We start from the raw sequence: 8,616 nt of genomic DNA, 5'->3' as shown, positions 1-8,616 counted from the left end.
GAAGACTTTTGACTGATCCCTGTCTGAAAATCCTGCTATGGAAAAGAGAAGAAAGGTGTTTTCCTTCAGGTGTCGGTGGCCGTGACGTCGTCAGACTCTCTTGTGTTTGTGGTCCTCGGTATGGGTTCTGTGTGGGGAGCAGGAACAGGAGACCCAAGCGTCGTGGCTCTGTATGAGCGAGACTGAGGAAGACAGGGTGCTGATAAAAAGTGGAATCTCTCTTCACAGTAACAGTTGCTAAGAGGTGAGATTTGACTGCTGATGCACCTGGGAATGGCCCAGGTCCTTGGGCCCCTGCACCCACGTGAGAGTCCCTGAAATTTCAGGCTCCTGACTTCAGCTGGGCCAGCTCCAGACATTGCAGGCATCTGGGGGAGTGAACTGGAGGATGGAAAATGTGTGTGTGTGTGTGTGTGTGTGTGTGTGCCTCTGTGTCTGTAACTCTGCCTCTCAAATAAATAAATCTTTTTAAAAAAGTGAGTTTTGAAAAAATATGTTCTACATTGCTTTCTGTTTGAGGAGAAATAAAACTTGCCAGCATTCAGTAAATAATGTCTAGAAAATATATATAGCTGCTCAGCTAAGACATAAATAAGGTTATTGCTTGAAAATAATGTGTTTTCTTGGAAACATTGCTAGTGGCATTTGAGGTAGTGGCTAAGATGACATCATTTAAATATTACTAGTGGCATGGGGTGGGCATTTGAGGTAGTGGCTAGACGACATCATTTGGCACGATGGTTAGGATGCCACTGGGACACTGCATCCCATGTTGGATGCCTGGTTTTGTTTTCTGGCTCCATTTCACTTTTAGTACCCCCCCCCCTTTGTTTAAAGATTTATTTATTTCTTTGAAAGTTAGAGTTACACAGAGAGAGAAAGAGAGGCAGAGAGAGAGAGAGAGAGGTCTTCCATCCACTGGTTCACTGCCTGATGGCCAATTTCAGATAGATAAAAACACCCTAAATGTGTATATCAAAATGAAAATCAGTCTGTAGGCGATCTCACAGTCTTGATAGCACGGGCGTTTGAGAAGATAAGAAAATGAAATACAACTGCGTTTATATCAGGTTTGTCATTCTCTAGCCGTTTAACTTGGGGCAAAGGACAGCGTTAGCCTCATTCCTCTGTTCTCTCGAACTGTACACCAGGGATCTCCACTCTCCCTGTGCGGCCAGTCTGCAAGGGTGGGAGTGGACGCGCGTGAAGCGACTGGACACGATGGACGGCGCCCAGGTGTCACCCACTTCACGACTCAGCGCGTTTCTGGTAGGCAGACTAGCGACCCGGATCTGTGCTTGTCCAGCTGTTCTGGGTTCATCAGAATTTGTCCCGATAGGCATTTGATCTGCTTTGTTCCAGCAAGCCGTCTTTCTCAGCGAGGCACTGCCGGGTGTGAGGTAAGCCGCCGTAGCTGGCTGTTTTCAGTGAACGGTGATCCGGCCATGATGACAGACGAAGACAACGGAGAGAAGCTCCCAGGCCCTGGCATGTGGAACAGCTTCTGGAGAGCTCTGAGGAAACGGATTGCTCGCAGGCCGGCGTTCGCCCGGGAATGAGAACTCGCACCAGGTACATGCAGGGAGTCCTGGGCTGTGGGTGGCTGGGCCTGGTGCCGAGACCTCTCCTGCATTCCACTTAATCACCTCAATCTGTTACATAGCTGTGCGGTTTTATTTTTATGTATTTTACACAGCAAAATGGATAGCTGTGTGCTCTTGGATATGCGAAGTGATAGACTTTAATTGCCACTACTAAGTGTCCTTAAAGAGTGAGGTCTCTTCCCTGTCTGTTGATGGCGCGCCTCTCTGATAGAGCAGAGCACCTTCGCTTGTTGGGATCCACAGGTGTTATAAACTGTTTTTCTGGTTTTTTGTTTTGTTTTGTTTTGTGTTTTTTTTTTTTTTTTCATTTGAAATAGAGATCGAGGCACAGAGACAGCAAGAGAGTGAGCTCCCTTCTGCTGGTTCACGCCCCAAATGCCTTGCAACAGCCTGGGCTGGGTTGAGCCACAGCTGGGAGCCAGGACTGCCCTGTGGCTGGGATGTCTGAGCCACCACTGCCGCCTCCCAGGGCCTGCATCCGCAGGAGGCTGCATCAGGAGCTGGAGCCTGCACGTGAACCCAGGCGCGCTGGCGAGGGGCCTGCGCATCTTAACTGCCAGGCTAAATGCTGCCCCGTAGCAGCCTTTTATTAGCATGGTGGTGAGTGCAGACACAAGTCTGGGGGCAAAAGTACTGTCTCTGAGCCATCAGAAGTCAGAGGCAGGTGCCTCACCAGGCACACGTTTTGCGGTCCTCGGTCCAACACTTCTGGCTCTTTTTGCTCCAGTTTCTCATCCTCTTGGGTTCACGCCTGTTGTCTTTCATTCTTAGCCTCTAAATGAAGCTGCCCTGCTCACACAACACTGCATGAACACAGCTTCTGATGCAGGCTCTGAGTACTGCTCACTCCCTGTGAAGCCTGCCCAGCTTCCCTGACCTCCCCTGCCATGCCCTGGCTGTGGTGTGCATCCCTGCCGTGTCCTGGTGTTGGTGTGCATCTCTGTGATGTCCTGCTTGTGGTGTGTATCTGCCATGTCCTGGCTGTGGTGTGCATCTCTGGCCCATGCTGCTTTCTCCTTCATGCAGTGATGGTGTGTACATATGCCTGCACCTGCCCTGGCCCTGTAGAACTCCCAGGCAAACCTGCCCACCCCCACCCCCGCCGCAGGCCTCCCCTCAGAAGGGGACTTGTGTTGGGTTGGCTCGGCTGAGCGCACCTGTCTACCTGCTCTCCACCCAGGATGCCTTTCTGCTCTGCAGAGTCCCTGGTTGATAGCTCAGGGCTTCTGCACTCAGCTGTCGGTCCTGGCCCCCAGCTGTTGTGTCCTCCCTTCCTCCCCCGTGAGCCCTGAGACATGCGCAGGTGCTCCTCGCCCTGCTGGGGTCCTGACGGCAGAAAGCGCAGTATACAAGGGGGTTCAAGGTCCCGTCTTCCCGCCAGTCTCTGCATAGAAGCAGAGTGAAGTTCTGATGCGTGAGCCTCCAGACCTTGTGCCGAGTGGCAGAAGCTAGACACGAGAGGACAGACAGCATGACTCTGCTTGTGTGGAGGGCCTAAAGCAGGCAGGGGCACTGAGGCAGAAAGCAGATCACGAGCAGTTGGAGGGAAGGAAGGATGGGGAAACACTGCTTCCTGGGGCAGGATTTCTTGGAAACAGGTCACGGTGATGGTTACACAATGTCCCGAACAGAAGGCGTGCCCCGAGTGGGACACTCAGACGGTTAAAACGGCAAGTGTAGTGCCTTGTATATGCTACCAAGAGGCAGACACCCTAGAACACCCCACGACCCTTACCCTTTCCTGCACGGCTGCCCTCTCTCGCCTCCCCTGACCATTGGGGCTGAGGCCGGTGTCGTGGTGCAGCGGGTGAAGCGGCCACTTGCAGCGCTGGCATCCCATACCAGAGCAACGGTTGTAGCCCTGGCTGCTCCGCTTCCAAACCAGCTCCCTGCTGATGCGCCTGGGGGAGCGGCAGAGGATGGCCCAGGTGCTTGGGTCCCCGCCACCCCATAGGAGACCCGGCTGGAGCTCCTGGATCCTGGCTTCGGCATGCCCAGCTCTGGTTGTTTGTGGCCTTTTAGGGAGTGAACCAGCAGGCGTAAGGTCTCGCTCTCTCTCTCCCTCTCCACCTCTCCCTGCCTTTAAATAAATACATAGATAAAATCTTTATAAAACACAAACCCATTAGGACCCAGCAGTGCTTGTCCCCAGCCCTCTGCTGTTGCCCTCTGCTGTTGCCCTCCTCCTTCCTCTGGGCTGGGGTGTCCAGCCCCACAGGAGTGACCATCGCTGCATTTTCAGGCTCCTCCCACACTGCACACCGGGTTCGGAGTGGCCGCCCACACTCTCCCGGTCCAGCCGTCACCTCGCCCCAGCAGGATGGTCCTCCGCCTCCTCCTAGGGCAGCTTCCCACCTGCCAGGCGCGATTCCTCTGCTCCCACCACCACGGTTTCCCAGGCCAGACCCCCGGCTGTACCTCTTCCTCCTTTCCCATGCAGCCCTGTCCCGCCGGCTGCCCCTGGCCAGTGCCCCACCATAGGCCCCCAGCAAAGCCAGGCTGCTGGTCTGGTGTCCACTGTGGCCCTGGGCCTGTGGGAATCTCTGCTTGGATGGCTGGGATGCCTGGGAGTGACTCTGCCTGGCTCATTCTCTTTGTTGTCAAATTCTCTGCCCCTCCCCTTCAGACCCAGGTGAGGCCAGTTCCTTGGGAAACCTGTTTGTCCGCTCCCTGCTGTGTCCCTCCTGTCTGTCCATGGAGCCTAAGGAAGATGCCTTGGTCATTCCGCGGGCGGCCATGTCACAGCACCAAGGACCCCGTTCTCACAGGGGCCGGGACCCTCAGCTCAGGGCACCTGCATGGCCAAGGGTGTCCCCAGGCTGCAGATGGGTGCTACCTCCTGGTACCCTCAGGGGTGGGACAGGGGCTGAGAGATCTCAGGGGCTTCTCTTTCTAAAAATGTTACTTTCCTTAAAATTTTTTTAAAGTTTATTTGAGAGGGAGAGAAAGTTCCCCTTCACTGGCGCACTCCCTAAGTACCCACCACAGCCAGGCCTGAGCCAGGAGCTGAGAATGCCACCCGAATTCCACAGGGACCCAACTGTTTCAGCTGCTACCTCCCAGCGTCTGCGTCAGCAGGAAGCTGGAATCAGAGCTGGGATTCGAATGCAGACCAGGCACTCAGCCCACCCTCACAACCTCCTCACCTCCCGCAGGTCCTGCTCTCCGCACCATCGCCATCACCATTACCATCACTGTGGGAGTCAGGATTTCAACCTGTGCACTCCGGGGGACACAATATGTGGGCCCTTGCAAATGGAATAGCATTGCAGATCTCAACACGTGACACATCATGCCAGTGCTTGTGAGCGTGTCTGGCACTCCCTCCCCACCCCAGGGCGCAGCAGGTGCCAGTAGGAGCCGGCCTGTCGACCTGTAGGCACCTCGGAGGACCTGGCGTGTTTTCGGCACTCAGGTCCACGGACTGGGAAGTCAGTTCATTTCAGGTTTCCTCTCTGTGCTGTCAGGTCCTGCCGAGTGGCTGTCCCCCCCCTCAGGACCCCGTGTGGCTGTGCTTCCTCAGCTCTCTGTGGCGGCTCCAGATCTTCTCAGCTCGCTCCAGGGTTGTATTTCAGACTCACTGGGGCTCGTCTGAAGCTGGACATCGCAACACCACCGGGATACAACAGGTCCCCGAGAGGCGTGCTGCAGAGGCTTAAAGATGTGGACTGCCTGCCTCAGTCCTTGCTCGGTTCCAAACCGCGTGTGTTTCTAAGTTAAAATGACTCAATTAATTACACCTTAAAAATGTGCATTTGGTTTTACTGCGATTGTAAATGGCAGGATTCCAAGGCGACCTGGGGATTTATGCTTCTGAATCAAGGCTACCATACAGACGTGGTGGCTTCAGCTTTCTCTACTCTTGTATAGTTTTGGTCTGTTGCAAATAGCAGTGCCCCGTATCTGTGCAGGTTCTCCAGAGAGACAGAGCTAAGAGTCCAGGTGGGGAAGCATCACACGTGAGCGCCAGGCGAGCAGGGCTGCTCTGAGAAGGACCCAGGGGCTCCCACGCTCACCCCGTGGGCCCCGCCGGTGCTGTCTGACTGCTCCGTGGCAGCAGTGTTTACCACTGAGACCAATGCTTAAAAGAGAATAATGCATTTTCTAACCAAAAGTTAAGGGGTGTTCTGAAATGAACAGATAGATGAGCATGGTGAATAGCCCCACAGGATGACATCTACGTGATATAAATGAGATGCACACACATATGAAGGAATTGGCTCGTGCTGTCATGGGGCAAATATGGTGTCAAGGCAGGCTGACAGCTTGCAAACTCAAGTTGGAGTTGACGTTGCAGGGTCGGATCTGGCGCATTTGGGGTGGTCCAGAAGGCGGGGTTTCTATGTTACAGCCAGGAGCACTTCCCGGTCTTGTGCTGCGTCTTTCACCGAGCGTGGCCCCTCCCCACGGGGGAGAAGCTTCTCCCTCATTTAGAGTCAAGTGTTTATACGTGAGTCACGGCTGCAAAAACCCTTCACAGCCACGGCTAGACTGCCGTTTGGCCAAGCAGTGGAGCCTGTGGCTTAGCCAAACTGACCCATGAAGCTGAACCCTCACAGTTCCCGTACTGGGTATGTTCATTGCCATAGAGCACAAAAAGCAGTGGTGTGTTCATGTATCCTGTCTGTAAGTTTCCCCACAAAAGGGCTGTATGGTAATCAATGAGAAACTAACAAGGTAAACCCAAGTAGATTTCCTGACCACCTCCTTGTAAGTACCTTGGGAGTAGCTGCAATGGGAGTTTTACCATGACTTTTTGTTTGTTTAAAAAGTCATCAGAAATCTATGTCAAGCTCTTGCTGTGTTTTTAAAGATTTTTATTTTTTATTTATTTGAAAGGCAAGGAGAGAGAGAGAGAGAGAGAAAGAAAGGTCAATCTTCCATCTGCTGGTTTACTCCCCAAATGGCCACAATGGCCAGAGCTAGGCCAGACCAAAGCCAGGAGCCAGGAGCTTCTTCAGGGTCTCCCACGTGGAGACCAAAGGTTTGGGCCATATTCTACTACTGCTTCCCAGACACATTAACAGGGAGCTGGACTGGAAATGGAGCAGCCGGGACTCAAGCCGGCGCCCGTATGGGATGCCGGTGTTGCCTGCATTGGCTTTACCCATTATGACACAGCGCTGGTCCCTGTGTTTGTTATTTTTACCTTGCCCTGACGTGGCTTCCGAGTGAGGATACTTGTTTGAAGAAGCTGGTTAATTTTGCAAAGTAGAGGTCAAGCTACTGAACTAGAGACTACCTCCGGATTTGCTGATTCTTACGGTTCAGGAGAAGACAAGTAGGAACAACCTGTCCCTCCTGTTGCCAGAGAATAGAATAATGTGTTAGCCCAGGACAGCAGCAGGCACTCCGCGTCCTCTCCTTCCACGGTAATTCTCAGGGCTGCCAGCAGGGGGAAGCCGTGAGCAGCGGCACCTTAAAGCTGGGACGGGGGCAAGCAGAGGAGCCCTCTCTCTTGGTGAACACTCCAGGAGCCCTCTGTGTCTCACTTTCTTTTGGCTGCACCAGGAGGCAGAAGCAGACCACGAACGTCTTCCCCCGTTCCCCGTTCCTTCATCTCTGCACACAGCATTGCTTTTCCAGCACCTTAGGGCCGCAGGGACTGTGGCAGATGCTGGGGAGGCAGCACCCACACTGCTGTCCTCCATGGACTCAGGGAAGGCGACAGAGGGGCCAGGGTTGTGCCCAGACAAAACCAGACAGAACAGGAGCTGGTGCATTGGGAGCCTGCTGATAGTTTCGTCGTTAATTGTGGAAAGAAGGTGATGGTGTGTGCCGTGTCTAGTAGACAATGTTTTCTAGCTCAAGAGAAATACACCACATTAAAATGGGAAGAGAAAACAACAGATGGCGAAAAAATGTCCTAAAGACCAAATATTTGTCAGCTATTGTTGGTACTCATATTATCAATCCATGATGTTCCATTCATTATTGTACATGGTTTGGTTTAAATGCCTTAAGTATCATTTAGAATAACCAGTTTGGGGCCAGCATCCCATGTGGGTCCCAGTTTAGGTCCCAGCTGCTCCACTTAGAATCCAGCATTCCTGCTGATGTGCCTGGGAGTGCCGTGGAGGATGGCCCCAGTGTGTGGGCCCTTCACCCACATGGGAGACCCGGATGAGGCTCCTGGCTCCTGGGTTCAGCCTGGCCCAGCCCTGGCCATTGTGGCCATTTTGGGGAGTGGGCCAGCAAATGGAAGATCTCTCTCTTGCTCTCTCTGACTCTTCCTCTTTCTCAGTAGCTCTGACTTTCAAATAAATACATAAATACATCTTTAGAAATATGTTTAATAGAATGAAAAATTCAGCTCCTCACTTGCACTGGCCACACTTCAAGTACTAAAAAGCAAACAAACAAAAAGAACCAATTTAAAACTTAAAACAGCAGCCTTTAGTTTACTGTACTGAACAGGTCTGGCGACAGCCGAGTTAGAGTGGGCTTCCCCGGGCTGAGCACTTTGCTGAGGGGACAGGGTTCTGTCCTCCAGGATCCCCACCTTGGGAAGTGGGACAGTGAGGTGTGGATAGGTCAAGGAGCTGCCAGAGGCCCTGGTGGGATCAGAGTTGGAACCAGGAAACTCAATACCAGAGCCTGTCTTTGACTTATTTACTTGCGAGGCAGAGGGGTGTGAGTGTGAGTTTATGTGTGTGTGTGTGTGTGAGAGAGAGAGAGAGAGTAAGAGCGAGTGAGAGCAAGCTTGCATCTGCTGTCCACTCTCCCAATGCCTACAACAGCTGAAGCCAGGGGCCAGGGACTCAGCTCAGGTCACCATTGCGTGGCAGGGACCCACCTACTTGAGCCATCTCGTCTGCCTCCCAGGGTCTGCACTAGCTGGAAGCTGGGGTGGGTTTGGAATCCAGGCCTCCCATGTGAGACATGGGCGTCTTGATTGGCATCTCCCCTGGAAACTTCCCTGTCAACCACCGTCTCAGGGAGGAGCATTCTAACTGTCCTCAAACGCTGAGACCTCACAGTATGTGTGTATGTAAGTCACATTTTACTGTAT

The sequence above is a fragment of the Oryctolagus cuniculus genome, chromosome 13, assembly GCF_964237555.1.
Source record: "Oryctolagus cuniculus chromosome 13, mOryCun1.1, whole genome shotgun sequence".
NCBI classification, from domain to species: Eukaryota; Metazoa; Chordata; class Mammalia; order Lagomorpha; family Leporidae; genus Oryctolagus; species Oryctolagus cuniculus.
The sequence above is the reverse complement of the archived record's forward strand: the minus strand, read 5'-3'. Positions refer to the sequence as shown.